The sequence below is a fragment of the Chlorocebus sabaeus genome, chromosome 13, assembly GCF_047675955.1.
Source record: "Chlorocebus sabaeus isolate Y175 chromosome 13, mChlSab1.0.hap1, whole genome shotgun sequence".
Classification (NCBI taxonomy): Eukaryota; Metazoa; Chordata; class Mammalia; order Primates; family Cercopithecidae; genus Chlorocebus; species Chlorocebus sabaeus.
The window spans coordinates 22,378,301-22,393,004 of NC_132916.1; the positions used below are offsets into that span (position 1 = coordinate 22,378,301).

A 14,704-nucleotide genomic window follows, 5' to 3' on the forward strand; every position below is an offset into this window, starting at 1 on the left:
GAAACAATTTCATTTCTGACTATTGGAGTTTTTCATTTGAAGAAAAATAAGGTTTTCGCCAGAGCTTGGTAGAAGACTACACAACAGGAGTTTGGGACTTATTTTAAAACATATAAATTTCATGCAATAACTATTTATTTCTGTTTCCTGGTGTTTTAACAAGTTTAATATCTTCCCTGAATAATATGACAAATGTTATAAAAAATTTTATTCATTTTAAAAATAAATAATAAACAAATGTACTTTTGAATTGAGAACACTGACTTTATTAATTTAAACCCTGATTGGAGCTTATTTAAAAATAAATAATGTTTTTGTTTGTAATATTTTACTAAGTAATAGTATGTATATAAGTAAATCTATATGATTTTCCCATTGTTGGAGCCTTTTTCTCAGGATAACACATTTTGATTAAACTAAATTTTGTAAGCATAGTTTTAAAAAATATGCTTAAGATGTCGACATTTTATTGAGTTATATTCCACTGTATATATATATGTAATTATTTATTCATTCAATTATTGATAGACATTAAGTTGTTTCAATTGTGTCAATTGTGTCTGTTATAAATGTTATGCTTCTAGTTCAGCTGCCATTGTTATTCATATACATGTCTTTGTGGACATATGTTTTCATTCCTCTTAAATAAATATCTAGGTATGGAATTGCTGGGTTATGTGGCAAGTGTATGTATAACTTTATTAAAAATTCCAAATTGTTTGCTAAAGTGGCTACGCCATCTCATATTCCCACTGGCGATGCACTCGAGTTCCTATGTTTCCCCATCAACACTTGATTTCATACATCTTTTAGTTTTCAGCCATTCTAAAGTGTCTATAATGGCATCCCAGACTGACGCATGCAGCAACATGGGTAGATCTCAAAAACTTTGAGCTGAGTGAAATACATTAGGTATAAAAAGGAGTATATTTTATGTGATTCCATGAATGTGAAATTCTAGAAGGTAAATCTAATCTATATCGACAGAAAGCAGATCAGTAGTTGTTTGATGCCAGGAATAGGACTAACGATTACCTGCAAAGCAGCACAAAGCTAGGGCACTTTTAGGGATCATGGACATATTCTGCATTTTTATTGGAATTGTGGTTCCATTCATGTATATATTTGTCAGAATTCATCAAACTGTACACTTAAAATTGGTGCATTTAATTGTATGTAGATTATACATCAGTACAATTTATATAATAAGAAACATATCAAATCTACTTTTGAATATTAACATAAAGTCTTAATCATATCTGCTTGCCATGCTTAGGAATACAAAGCATTTTAAGAATATGAAAGAAAGGTAGAAGCAATCCACAGAATCAACTATTGTTTCTTCCAGGGAGGCATATCTGTAAAAGCCTCTGAATATCTTGCGTTCTTTCAGACTCAGTCAAGTTCTTACACCTAGAGAGTAAAATTCTGATCAGATGGCCAGTTGGGTCAGGTTCGGATATTTCTAGCTTACCAAAATCTGAATATCTATTAATTATAATTAAATTAATACATGTTCTTTGTCGAAAGCAGTGCAGGGGAAGAGAGCATTCATCATTCTAATACCTAAAGTCAACTACTGTTGTTATTTTGGAGTATTTCTTCATTTTAATGCATTTTTAACATTTCAGATATTATAGTAAGTGCTATTTTATAGGTACATTTTCACTCAATATTAGATCATTAGCATTTTTCCAAGTCTTTAAACATTCCATAAACATCATTTTAATAACTCATCATATGCCTATATCATCATTAACTATTACTCTTTCAATGGCATTTTGTTTTTGTTTGTTTGTTTTCCCAAACAGCAGATACATTGCCTGGACCGTTGAATATTCTCCAAAAGTTTTGTTGAATGAATGAATGAGTTATAAATATTGTGAAGAACATCTTTGTGCCACAATCTGTATTTTTTGAGAAACTTTAAGATAAATTCCAAGAACTAGAATGTCTGTGGCAAACACATAAAAATGTTAAAGTCACTTGATTCACTTGACAAAAGCTTTTATCTTGGGAAAAAAGACAAAAATGATACTGTACATGGGTTTTCAAAAGTTGTCTAAGGCACATTTTAAAATATTTAAAAAGAATTATAGTTCATTTTAAACTGTTTCTTTTACTAGTGTACTAGTATGTGCAATTAAAGGCAAAACCCTGGCCCTTTTCTTTTTTCTTTATAAAAGTAACCTCATGGTGGTTATTTCTAAGAGCATCTTGGTTTCATAGTGCATCCTATCCCTCTGTATCTCTTTTCATGTAATTTCTAAATTGAAAACTTTTTTTTTTCTTGATTATGATGTCTGCTGTGATATTTTGCCATCACTGCCTTCTTTTCTCCAGTATGGTCTTTTTGTAAATTTGCTGCCACTCTGACTCTTATTGAGCAGCAGATACCATGAAAACACAGAACTGCTCTCTGGTGATTGATGGTAGTGGAAGAGTTCACACTCTTTACTTGGTGCTCTGCTCTATAGAAATCTTCCTTGGCTCATTTTCCCAATGAAGCATCAATCGTGAGCCTGCTATTTCTTTTTGTACTGGTTTCTTTTTGTGTGTCTTTCCCTAAGTCAGACTTTCTCATTGCCCAGAGAGGCAGGTGTTGGGCTTTCCTGAACACATTTGAGGTCTGGTAATTCAAGCTGGCTATTAAAGATGGGAGTACTGCCTGATGATCTGGGTCCATGGCCAGAGAACTATCCAGTGCTGGCCTTTGTATTCCAGCCTGTTTTGATTCTATTTTAACCCTTAATATGTGAGGAGGGGCTCTTTATCCTGTGGCAATATTGTGGATCTAGAGAAGAGATTTTCTTACCACATTGCTGCTAGCATATGAATGCTTAGAATTCTTTTGATTTCTTTGTGGCATTTTTCTAGTTTCTCCATTTCCAATTCTCTTCTTTATTCATAGTTTTGGGGCAGTTGCTTGACATAAAAATATTGTGATTTATTTTCAAACTACTGCTTTCCTGGGAGAGAAGCCACTTTTTTTGAAAAGACACTTTTTAAATACTAATTAGAGATTTAAATTATGTCATGCACCTTACGTAAGCCGCGTGCAGGCCCTAAATTCATATCTATATGACCAAAATAACAAAAATAGCATGTTATCTTGTAGTTTAGCCATCATAAGAACTAAATCCATATGCCATATTCACAGCCTGGTTGGGTGTTGCAAAGATGATTCTGAGAAAAGTAAATAAAAAGATTGGAGCAAATAAAATGATCCAGTAACAGCATCTCATTATTTCATATATGTTTTAACTTAGGAAGGAATATTCTTTAACTTCTCTTAGATAGAGTTCAGTAACTTTCTGTATTATTGACCTTTAAAGTTTTTATGCAGATTTATAAAGTCAATAAGAAAAAACTGCTTCACTGGTTCCTTCTGGGATATGTATCAAAATTGAGGTACGAAATTCTGAATGCTTTTTCAGAAACCCAATCTAAAGCTTTTTAAATGAGTCAATACTGCTCTTCAAATTTAAAAAATACTTTTCTCTTCCTTACAAATGAGGTGAGAGATTACATATAAATGGCTAGTCAAAAGCATGGCAAAACTCCCCTGGCAACCGCCCATTTCCTTGACTTTATTGCTGTGCACTTCTTGAGGGCATATCAGGAGTAGTGGCTGAGCAAGGGTCAGGGGTTCTGGGAAAACAGGTGTCACTCAGATCGTTTTACTTGACAGTCATGAGGCTCGAGGTTACTGACCCAGTGGAAGGATGAACAGGCCCAACAGTAGTGGCAAGCTGTACATTTTACATTTTTGCCCTCCTTTTTACATGTTTCCTTTTTGATTCACACCAAATCTTTTATTTTTCAATAATATAAGTAATGTATGTTATTTTTGGGGCCCTAAAAGGACTCAAGTTAAAAGTTACTTGTAGAATTTTGAAATTCAAGACAGGATAAAAAGTAATTTTGGGCCATTGTTTGGGTGATTTGATAATAAATTCTGACTTCTGCCAGAAAATACAAATAAAATGCACCATACAGATGAATTAGAGACAATGAAATGTCTTTTTTGGTTCAATGTGCTTTGACTTTAACATTTCTACAAAAATTCAGTGGACACGGTGTTTTATTTTTTCATTTAACATCTCTTTTATTTTTCTCTTTTCATTTTCTTCTGATTTCTATGGCTCCATTTCTCTCTCTCTCTCTCTCTCTCTCTCTCAGTTTTCATAATCTAGCTCACTTACACACACACATACACACACACACACACACTCTTCTCTTTTTGAATAATGGAGAAGTATTGTGCAATATTTTGAGAGTATGTAGTAAGGGATGAAAGTTGAGCACACTTTCAGATATTTCTTGAAAAATAGCTGTAAGTCATCTATTTGGTGCCTACCACAGAAAATTGAAATATTCCTGCTTTTTTCTATATTTTAAAATTCCTTTTGTAGTAGCAATCCTCTATAAAGATGCCATCAGGAAGCATTAAGTGACATTAAATAATTCTGTAAAATATCATAAAGAGTAGATATTTCACTAGATAATCCTAATAATATTTTATAGCTTATGTGGCCTGCAACCTCCTAATATTCTAGAGTATCTATGAAGACAACTGGGAATTAATTTACTAAGTATTGAATTTAAAACCACTAACGCATATTCCATTACTAAAGTAGTATCAGTACAAGTGAAAAAAAAATTGAAGAGAGTTTCAAGATGCAAATGACAGTTAAAAAATATCACCATGTACTGTGATGGAATGGTAATAATATGAATTAATATCTATTGGTATATCCTAGCAATTTTAAAAGTCTGTTTTGGTAAACAGAATAGACACATTTAATCCACATCTGTCAGATTCAGACTTGAACAACTAAAGGAAAAACTACAGGCAATGATTTTACTCTTTTTATATTTATAAGGAAATGTTATATGGATCAATTTGTAAGCTTCTTTTTTTTATAAGATAAGATACACCAATTTTTTTTTTTTAATGAAACAGGCTTTTCCTCTACATTTGACATTTAGTTTGCACATGTTTTTTGTTTTGTTTTTTTAGGCTCAATTTTCCTACATAATTAAGAGTGTGAAGTTTGGGCAATGTCAAGAATCACATCTGTACTGAAATCAATTATCTGTGTTTGGTAAGTAGGGGAGAAAATACTTGATAGATATTTCTTATCTGCAGCAAATTCTCATGTTCATGTTTTATCTTTGATCTTCTTGAAGACTCACAGAAAATTTCTAAGCAACACTTGATTGTTTTGCCTAAACTGCTTTGTATTTTGACCACAGGTTGGAGACTTACTTTTATGAATATAAATATAATCTACTCTACTCAAAACCAAGCAGTCTGATTTTCTGCCATTCTTTTTTACCTTTCCTTTTTTAACTTTTATTTTAGGTTTGGGGGTATATGTGAAGGTTTGTTACATAGGTAAATGTGTCATGGGAGTTTGTTGTGCATATTATTTCATCATTCGGGTATCGAGCCCAGCACCCAGTAGTCATCTTTTCTGCTCCTCTCCCTCCTTCTACCCTTTCCACCTTCCACCCTTCTTATCATTTAGTTCCTACTTATAAGTGAAAACATGCAGTATTTGATTTTTTTGATCCTGCATTAGTTTGCTAAGGATAATAGCCTCCAGCTCCATCCATGTTCCCATGAAAGACATGATCTCATTCCTTTTTAATGGCTACGTAGTATTCCGTGGTATATACATAGCACATTTTGATTATACAATCTGCCTTTGATAGGTATTAGGTTGATTCTGCTATTGTGAAGAGTGCTTCAGTGAACATTTGTGTGCATGTATCTTTATGGTAGAATAATTTCTATTTATCTGGGTATGTACCCAGTAATGGGATTGCTGGATCAAATAGTAGTTCTGCTTTTAGCTCTTTGAGGAATTGCTATACTGTTTTCTACAATGGTTGAACTAATTTGCAGTCTCACCAACAGTGTATAATGTTCCTTTTTCTCTGCAACCACACTGGCATTTGCTTTTTTGTTTTAACTTTTTACTAACAGACATTCTGACTGGTGTGAGATGGTATCGCATTATGATTTTGATGTGCGTTTCTCTAATGATCTGTAGTGTTGAGCTTTTTCACATATGCTTTTTGGCGTCATGTATGTCTTCTTTTGAAAATCATCTGTTCATGTCCTTTGCCCACTTTTCATTGAGGTTGTTCTTTTTTTTTTTTTTTTTTTTTTTTACTTCTTGTAAATTTGTTTAAGTTCATTATAGATGCTGAATATTAGACCGTTGTCAGATACATAGTTTGCATTTTTTTTCCCATTCTATAGATTGTCTGTTTACTCTAATAGTTTCTTTTTTCTCTGTGAAAGGTCTTAAGTTTAATTAGATCCAACTTGTCCATTTTTTTTTTTTTTTTTTTGCTATTGTTTTGGTGTCTTTGTCATGAAATCTTTGCCCATTCTGATGTCCAGGATGGTATTGCCTAGGTTGTCTTCTAGGGTTTTTGTAGTTTTGGGTTTTACATTTAAGTTTTCAATTCATCTTGAGTTGATTTTTGTGTATGATGTAAGGAAGAGGTCCAGTTTCAATCTTCTACATATGGCTTAGCCGGTTAACCCAGCACTATTTATTGAATAGGGATCCTTTTCCCTATTGCTTGTTTTTGTCATGTTTGTCAAAGGTCAGATGGTTGTAGTGTATGGTCTTATTTCTGGGTTCTCTATTCTGTTCCATTGTTCAGGGTGTCTGTTTTTGTACCAGTACTATGCTATTTTAGTTACTGTAGCCCTGTAGTATAGTTTGAAGCCAGGTAGCATGATATCTCCATCTTTGTTATTTTTGCTTGGCATTGCCCTAGATATTCAGGCTTCTTTTTTTTTCTTTTTTTTTTTTTTTACTCTATATGAATTTTAAAATAGTTTTTTCTAGCTCTGTGAAGAATCTGAATGTTAGTTTAATAGGAATAGCATTGAAACTATAAGTTGCTTTGGGCAATATGGCCATATTCTTGATATTGAATCTTCCTATCCATGAACATAAAATGTTTTTTTCATTTGTTTGTGTCATCTCTGATTTATTTGAGCAGCACTGTGTAGTTACCCTTGTAGAGATCTTTCACCTCCCTAGTTAGCCATATTGCTAGGCATTTTATTTTTTCTTTGGCAATTAAGAATGGGAGTATATTACTGATTCATCTCTCAGCTTGACTGTTGTTGGTGTATAGGAAAGCTAGTGAATTTTGCACATTGATTTTGTATCCTGAGACTTTGATGAAATTTTTTGTCAGCTTAAGAAACATTTTTGTTGAAACTGTCAGGTTTTCTAGATATAGAATCCTGTTATCTGCAAACAGGGCTAGTTTGACTTCCTCTTTTCTTGTTTGAATGCCTTTATTTCTTTATATTGCCTGATTGCACTGGCCAGGACTTCCAGTACTGTGTTGAATAGGAGTGGTCAGAGAGGGCATCGTTGTCTTGTGCTGGTTTTCAAGGGAAATGCTTCCAGCTTTTGCCCTTTTAGTATGATGTGGGCTGTGGGTTTGTCATAGATGACTCTTATTATTTTGAGGTATGTTTCTTTAATACCTCACTTATTGAGATGAGGTATGAATGAATGTCGTATTTTATGGAAAGTCTTTTCTTCATCTACTGAGATAATCATGTGGGATTTTTTCTTTAGTTTGCTTTATGTGATGAGTCACATTTATTGATTTGTGTATGTGGAACCAAACTTGCATCCCAGGGATGAAACTTACTTGATCATGATAGATAAACTTTGATGGGCTGCTGGATCTGGTTTGCAGGTAGTTTGCTGAGGATTTTTGCATCAATGTTCATCAAGGATATTTGCATGAAGTTTTCTTTTTTTGTTGTGCCTCTGCCAGGTTTTGGTATCAGGATGATGCTGGCCTCATATAATGAGTTAGGGAGGAGTCCCTCTACTTCAAATTTGTGAAATACTTTCTGCGAGTATAGTACCAGCTCTTCTTGGTACATCTTGTAGAATTCAGCTGTAAATTCATCGGGTCCTGGGGTTTTATTGGTTAGTAGACTATGTATTACTGCCTCAATTTCAGAGCTCATTATTGTTCTGTTCAGAGATTCAATTCTTTCCTGGTTCAGTCTTGGGTGGTGGTAGGTGTATTTCTCCAGGAATTTACCAATTTCTTCTAGATCTTCTAGTTTATATGCATAGAGGTGTTCATAGTATTCTCTGATGGTTGGTTGTGTTTCTGTAGGATCAGTGGATATTACCACTGATATAACCCCCTTGTCATTTCTGATTGCATTTGTTTGAATCTTCTCTTTTTTTTCTTTATTAGTCTACCTAGTGGTCTATCTATTTCATTGATTTCTTTTTTTTTTTTAATAGCTTCTGAGTTTGATGACCTTTTGAATGGCTTTTCATGTTTCAATCTCCATTGGTTCAGCTCTGGTTTTGGTTATTTCTTGTCTTTTGCAAACTTTGGGATTTGTTTGCTCTTAATTCTCTAGTACTTTTAGTTGTGATATTAAGTGGTTGATTTGAGATCTTTTTAACTTTGTGATGTGAGCATTTAGTGCTATAAATTTCCCTCTTAACACTGCCTTAGCTGTGTCTCAGAGATTCTGGTATCTTGTATCTTTGTTGTCTTTAGTTTCAAAAAACTTCATTATTTCTGTTTTAATGTCATTATTTGCCCAAAAGTCATTCAGGAGCAGGTTATTCAATTTCCATGTAATTGTATAGTTTTGAGTGAGTTTCTTAGTCATGATTTCTAATTTGATTGTGCTGTGGGTCCAAGAGACTCTTATTATTTTAATTCTTTTGCATTTGCTGAGGAATGTTTTCCTTCCAATAATTTGATTGGTTTTTGAGTATGTGCTATGTGGTGATGAGAAGAAAGTGTATTCAGTTGTTTTTGGTTGGGGAGTTCTGTAGCCATCTGTCGGGTCTACTTGATCCAGAGCTAAGTTCAGGTCCTGAATATCTTTGTTAATTTTCTGTCTCAGTGATCTAATACTGTCAATGGCATGCTAAAATCTCCCACTATTAATATTTGCCAGTCTACTTCTCTTTGAAGGTCTTTAAGAACTTACTTTGTGAATTTTGGTGTTTCTGTGTTGGGTACATATATATTTAGGACAGTTAGATCTTCTTGTTGAATTGAACCCTTTATCCTTGTTTAATGCCCTTCTTTGTCTTTTTTGATCTTTGTTGGTTTAAAGTCTACTTTTTCAAAAAATTTATTGTAACCCTTGCTTTTTTATTTTTCTTTTAGTTGGTAGGTTTTTCTACATCCCTTTGTTTTGAACTTATGTGTATTGTTGCATGTGAGATGGTTCTCTTGAAGGTAGCATACCAATGGGTCTTGGTTCTTCATCCAGTTTGCCACTCTGTGTCTTTTCATTAGGTCATTATGATGTTACCTAGTTATTTTGCATAATTGTTCACATGGTGGCTTTATAGTGTCACTGATTTGTGTTCCTTAGTGTGTTTTTATAATGACTGACAATGGTCTTTCCTTTTCATATTTAGAACTTCCTTCAGGAGCTTTTGTAAGGCAGATATGGTGGTGATAAATTTCCTCAGCACTTGCTTGTTGAAAAGGATCTTACTTTTCCTTCACTTTTGAAGCTTAGTTTGACCAGATATGAAAGTGAGTTGGATTTTTTTTCTTTAAGAATATTGAATATTGGCTCCAATCTCTTCTGGTTTGTAGGATTTCAGTTGAAATGTCCACTGTTAGTCTGATGAGATTCCTTTTGTAGGTGACTTGACCTTTCTCTCTAGCTGCCTCTAAGATTCTTTTAACCTCTTCATCTATTGTGATATGAATGCTTATGGATTGCATTATGAAATTTTGTAGTGTGTTTTTCAGCTGTATATAGTTGGTCATGTTCTTCTCTCTACTGGCTACTTTGTTGGTCAGCTCCTGTAATGTTTTATAATGATTCTTAGCATCCTTGCATTGGGGTTCAACATGCTCCTATAGCTGAATGAACCTTGTTCCTAACTATATTATGAATTCTATTTCTGTCATTTCAGCCATCTCAGCCTAAGCCCAGTTCCAAACCCTTGCTGGAGAGGTGATGCTTTCATTTGGAAAAAAGATGGTACTCTGGCTTTTTAAGTTTTCAACATTTTTGTGCTGTGTATTTCTCATCTTTGTGGGCTTATCTACCTTCAATCATTGAGGCTGCTGACCTTTGGATGAGTTTTTAGTTCCTTTTATCCTATCTGATGACCTTGAGAGTTTGATTGTGGTATAAGATGGATTCAGCCAACTGGCTTAGTTTCTGTGAGATTTTAGGGGACCAACACTCAGCTCCCAACTCTAAACTGTGTGCTCTAACTCTGGGGCACTTGCATTGGGCCTTTGTTCTTTGACTCCTCAAGGTTTGGAGTCCACTGTGCTGGGGGGACTGAAGTGTGGCAGATGAAGCAGAGTGCTAGCAGATGCAGGGATGCCTGCTTTCCTGTGGGTGTTCACCACAGTGGCAGAGGCCAGGCAGCTTGGGAGGAGTCAGAATTCTCTGCTGAAGACCATGTGCTGTGTTGCACTGAAGGTTGTGTTGGCATGGGGCAGTGTGCTGGCTGGCACACATCTGAATGCCTTCTCTGTGCTCTCCAAGTGGTAGTGATTGCTCAAGGTGTGGGGAGGATCCCGTGTATTCTGCACAGTGTGTTAGTGCAAGGGCTGGGCACTAGCAGGGGATGGGCTTGCTGGCTCTGTGCCCACCAAGGCTCACTCTGCAATGGCAGTCAGTAGAGTTGAGGCATACTGAACTTCTGCATACTGGCAGGGCAAGTAAAGCAAAGCCTGCCCATGCAAACACTTGTCAGCAAAGTGATGTGGAGATTTGTTGTGGGCTGGGGGAAGATGCAGTATGGAGAGGGAAATGTGGACTGGTGTGCAGCCATAGTGGCTGCCTCACTGGAACTCTCTTATAAAGATTACATTAATATTTCACTGAGTTATTTATCAGGGGGGGTCTCATTTTTAGTATAATATTTTGTGTGTTTTATTATTTCACTGACATTCACATATTTTACATGCATTTTAAACTGACTATTAAAGATGCTAGGATATATATTAAAAGGGGGAAAATTATACCATGTTAGAAACTTATATTTTTTATTCAAATTTTAATTTCCTATTAAAGCTTCTGCACAATTGCCATGTTTGATCAGAGAGGAATGAGCAAGAACATTGTGATGGTGCAGAAGGACTCTCTGGGTATTTTTTCTGCTACAGCTTTAGCTAACTTTTTCAAAAAACTCTCATAAGAACCAGATGTTATCATACTTTGTCCCTCCACAAAGTCAACAAGCAAAGTACCTTGAGCTTCCTAAAACGCTGTTATCATCTTTGCTCTTGACATGTCCCCTTTTTTGATGGGACTACTTCCATCTCTTGGTAGCCATTGCTTTGATTATGCATTGTCTTCAGGATTGCACTGGTAAAGCCATGTTTCATCTCCTTTTACAATTCTTTGAATAAATTCTTCATAATCTCTATCTCAGTTGTTCAAAATTCCCATAGATATCTCTCATGTTTTTTGTAACTTTTCTAGGTGACACAGTTTTGGTACTCATTGAGTGGAAACTTTGCTCATCTTTAACTTTTCATTAGGAATTGTGTAAGCTAAATCAATTAGGAAGTCTATGGTGGTGGCTATTGTTTGTGCTGTTGTCAGTTCTTTTCAATTAGGTCACCATGAAGGTTAATTTTTTCCTCACAGGTTGATATGGATGGTCTGCCACTGTGGGCTTTGTATTTAACATTACCATATCCCTTCTTAAAATGAGTTATCCATTTTTAAACTGCTGATGTCTTTGGAATATTGTCTCCAGAAGCTTTTCATTGAGCATCAGTGATTTCACCATTCTTCCACTCACTCTTCACTATAAATGTGATGTTTGTTCCTGTCAATTTTTGTAGAATTCACGTTGCTATGATAGGGGCTCTTTTCAAACCAATGTTTTATCCTGCTTGTTGCCTCAAACTAGATCCTCTTTGAACATGTTAGAACAAGTTAGTATGAGTTTATATTGATGCAAATTTTTTTATATTTGGGCATAGTTTTTTCATAATGCCCATTTTTTCATGAAATTTTTGAACAACCCATTGTATTTCTCTGAGCTAATATTATTGTAGTGGGAAACAGGTGTTGGAAAAAAAGAAAGTAAAGCATTCTCATATACATAAAAGTGCATTAGAGTGGGGAAAACACCTGACTCTTTTTTGTAAAGATGATATCGAAATATGCACCTGATTATACAAATAGAAAACAGAGAATAAACATTAATAAAATAGTAAACTATAGTTTTGCTTTCACATTTACAAGGGTAAAATAGAATGAAGCAACCTAGTCAGTTGAGAAAAAGGGAAAATTCAATATGTAAGAAATATTTAATTAACATAGAAGCAACAAAGTCAAATTTATAAGATAATGCTACACCTGAACGAACTGAATTTTCTCATTATAAGAACGAGACTATGAGATTGAATTAAAAAATACAACAGAGTTTAAGCACACTTAAGGTAATACATAAAGTTTAAAGATAAAGCAATAGACAAATTAACAGGAGACAAAGATAAAGATTATAGAAGTGTCAGTGGTAATATCAGACATGATATTAAAAGTCTGAAAATGAAATAAAATAGCAATGAATAATAAAATGAGTGTATTGTAAAGAAGATATGATATATAGAAGATAATATATGAAAAAGATAAACTTTTCAATAGGCCACAAAATAGCTGAATCTCTTTGTAATGGAATATTTCAATTACCCACTTTTAGGCTTAGAGAGAGACAGGAAGAAAATAGCCATAAAAATAAGATGAATAGCTTCTTCTCCGAGAAAACACCAAGTGGTGGATGACGCCGGTGCAGCGTGGGGGCCCGGAGGCCCTGGTGGCCCTGGGATGGGGAACCACGGTGGCTTCCGCAGAGGTTTCAGCAGTGGCATCTGGGGCCGGAGTCGTGGCCGTGGACAGGGCCGGGGCCGAGGCCGCAGAGCTCGCGGAGGCAAGGCTGAGGATAAGGAGTGGATGCCCGTCACCAAGCTGGGCCGCTTGGTCAAGGACATGAAGATCAAGTCCCTGGAGGAGATCTACCTCTTCTCTCTGCCCATTAAGGAATCTGAGATCATTGACTTTTTCTTGGGGGCCTCTCTCAAAGACGAGGTTTTGAAGATTATGCCGGTTCAGAAGCAGACCCGGGCTAGCCAGCTTACCAGGTTCAAGGCGTTTGTTGCTATCGAGGACTACAATGGCCATGTAGGCTTGGGTGTTAAGTGCTCCAAGGAGGTGGCCACCGCCATCCGTGGGGCCAAACTTTCCATTGTCCCGGTGCGCAGAGGCTACTGGGGGAACAAGATTGGCAAGCCCCACACTGTCCCTTGCAAGGTGACAGGCTGCTGCGGCTCTGTGCTGGTGCACCTCATCCCTGCACCCAGGGGCACTGGCATCGTCTCAGCGCCTGTGCCCAAGAAGCTGCTCATGATAGCTGGTATTGATGACTGCTACACCTCAGCCCGGGGCTGCACTGCCACCCTGGGCAACTTTGCCAAGGCCACCGTTGATGCCATCTCTAAGACCTACAGCTACCTGACCCCTGACCTCTGGAAGGAGACTGTGTTTACCAAGTCTCCCTATCAGGAATTCACTGACCACTTTGTCAAGACCCACACCAGAGTCTCCATGCAGCGGACCCCAGGCTCCAGCTGTGGCTACAACATAGGGTTTTTATACTAGAAAAATAAAGTGAATTAAGCCTGTTACAAAAAATAAATAAATAAATAAATAAGATGAATAATAAAACCAATAATGTTCAAAAATTAGCTATACATAGAAGTTTATATCTCTTGAAAAGTTAAGATACTTAATTTGTATATTATGAGGAATTTGTAAAAATTTGTCTAAAATTGGCCACAGAGGAAACATTAAGAAATTTAAAACAAGGGAATTTCTAGGCCACATTCTCTAATTCTTACCAAATAAATAAATAAAGCACAAGAAAAATAAAAGCTAAAGTATTCTGAGGTTACTTGGGAATTAAACAATTATTGGATCAGATTTTTTTTTAAGTAGGAAAATTACATATCTAGAAAGCACAAAATAAAAAAAAACACAACACTTTATGATATAATTGTAAGAACACAGGAACAGTACTTCTCTGAGGAAAATGCATTATGAATGTCTTAATAAAAAAGAAAAACAAGGCCGGGCACAGTGGCTCATGCCTGTAATCCCAGCACTTCAGGAAGCTGAGGTGGGTGGATCACCTGAGGTGGGGAGTTTGAGAATAGCCTGGCCAACATGACAAAACCCCATCTGTACTAAAAATATAAAAATTACCTGGGTGTGGTGGTACACGCCTGTAATCCCAGCTACCTGGGAGGCTGAGGTGTGAGAATCGCTTGAACCCAGGAGGCAGAGGTTGCTGTGAGCTGACATGGTGCCATTGCACTCCAGCCTGGGCAACAGAGCAAGACTCCATCTCAACAAAACAAACAAAAAAAATGTACAAATTATTTTATGAAATTAGAAAAACAATTACAAAACAGTGCAAAATAAAGTAGAAAGAGGACATACCATATAAAAGTTAAAAATTTTAAATTAATAAGGTAAAATATAGAAAATAGTAAATGATAAATAAAATCAAAGCTGTTCATTTAATAGGTATTATATAAAGAAAAACACTTCAGGAGACTTATTTAAAATAAAAGTGTGTAGGAATAGGAATAGCTCCAGTCTCCAGCTCCCAGC

The 14,704-nt window shown here is 35.7% G+C and overlaps 1 pseudogene; it reads left to right on the plus strand.

The window, feature by feature from the left end:
* The first annotated feature begins 10,506 nt into the window (after positions 1-10,506).
* On the plus strand, positions 10,507-13,676 carry LOC103240699 (small ribosomal subunit protein uS5 pseudogene; annotated as a pseudogene).
* Positions 13,677-14,704: the final 1,028 nt, after the last annotated feature.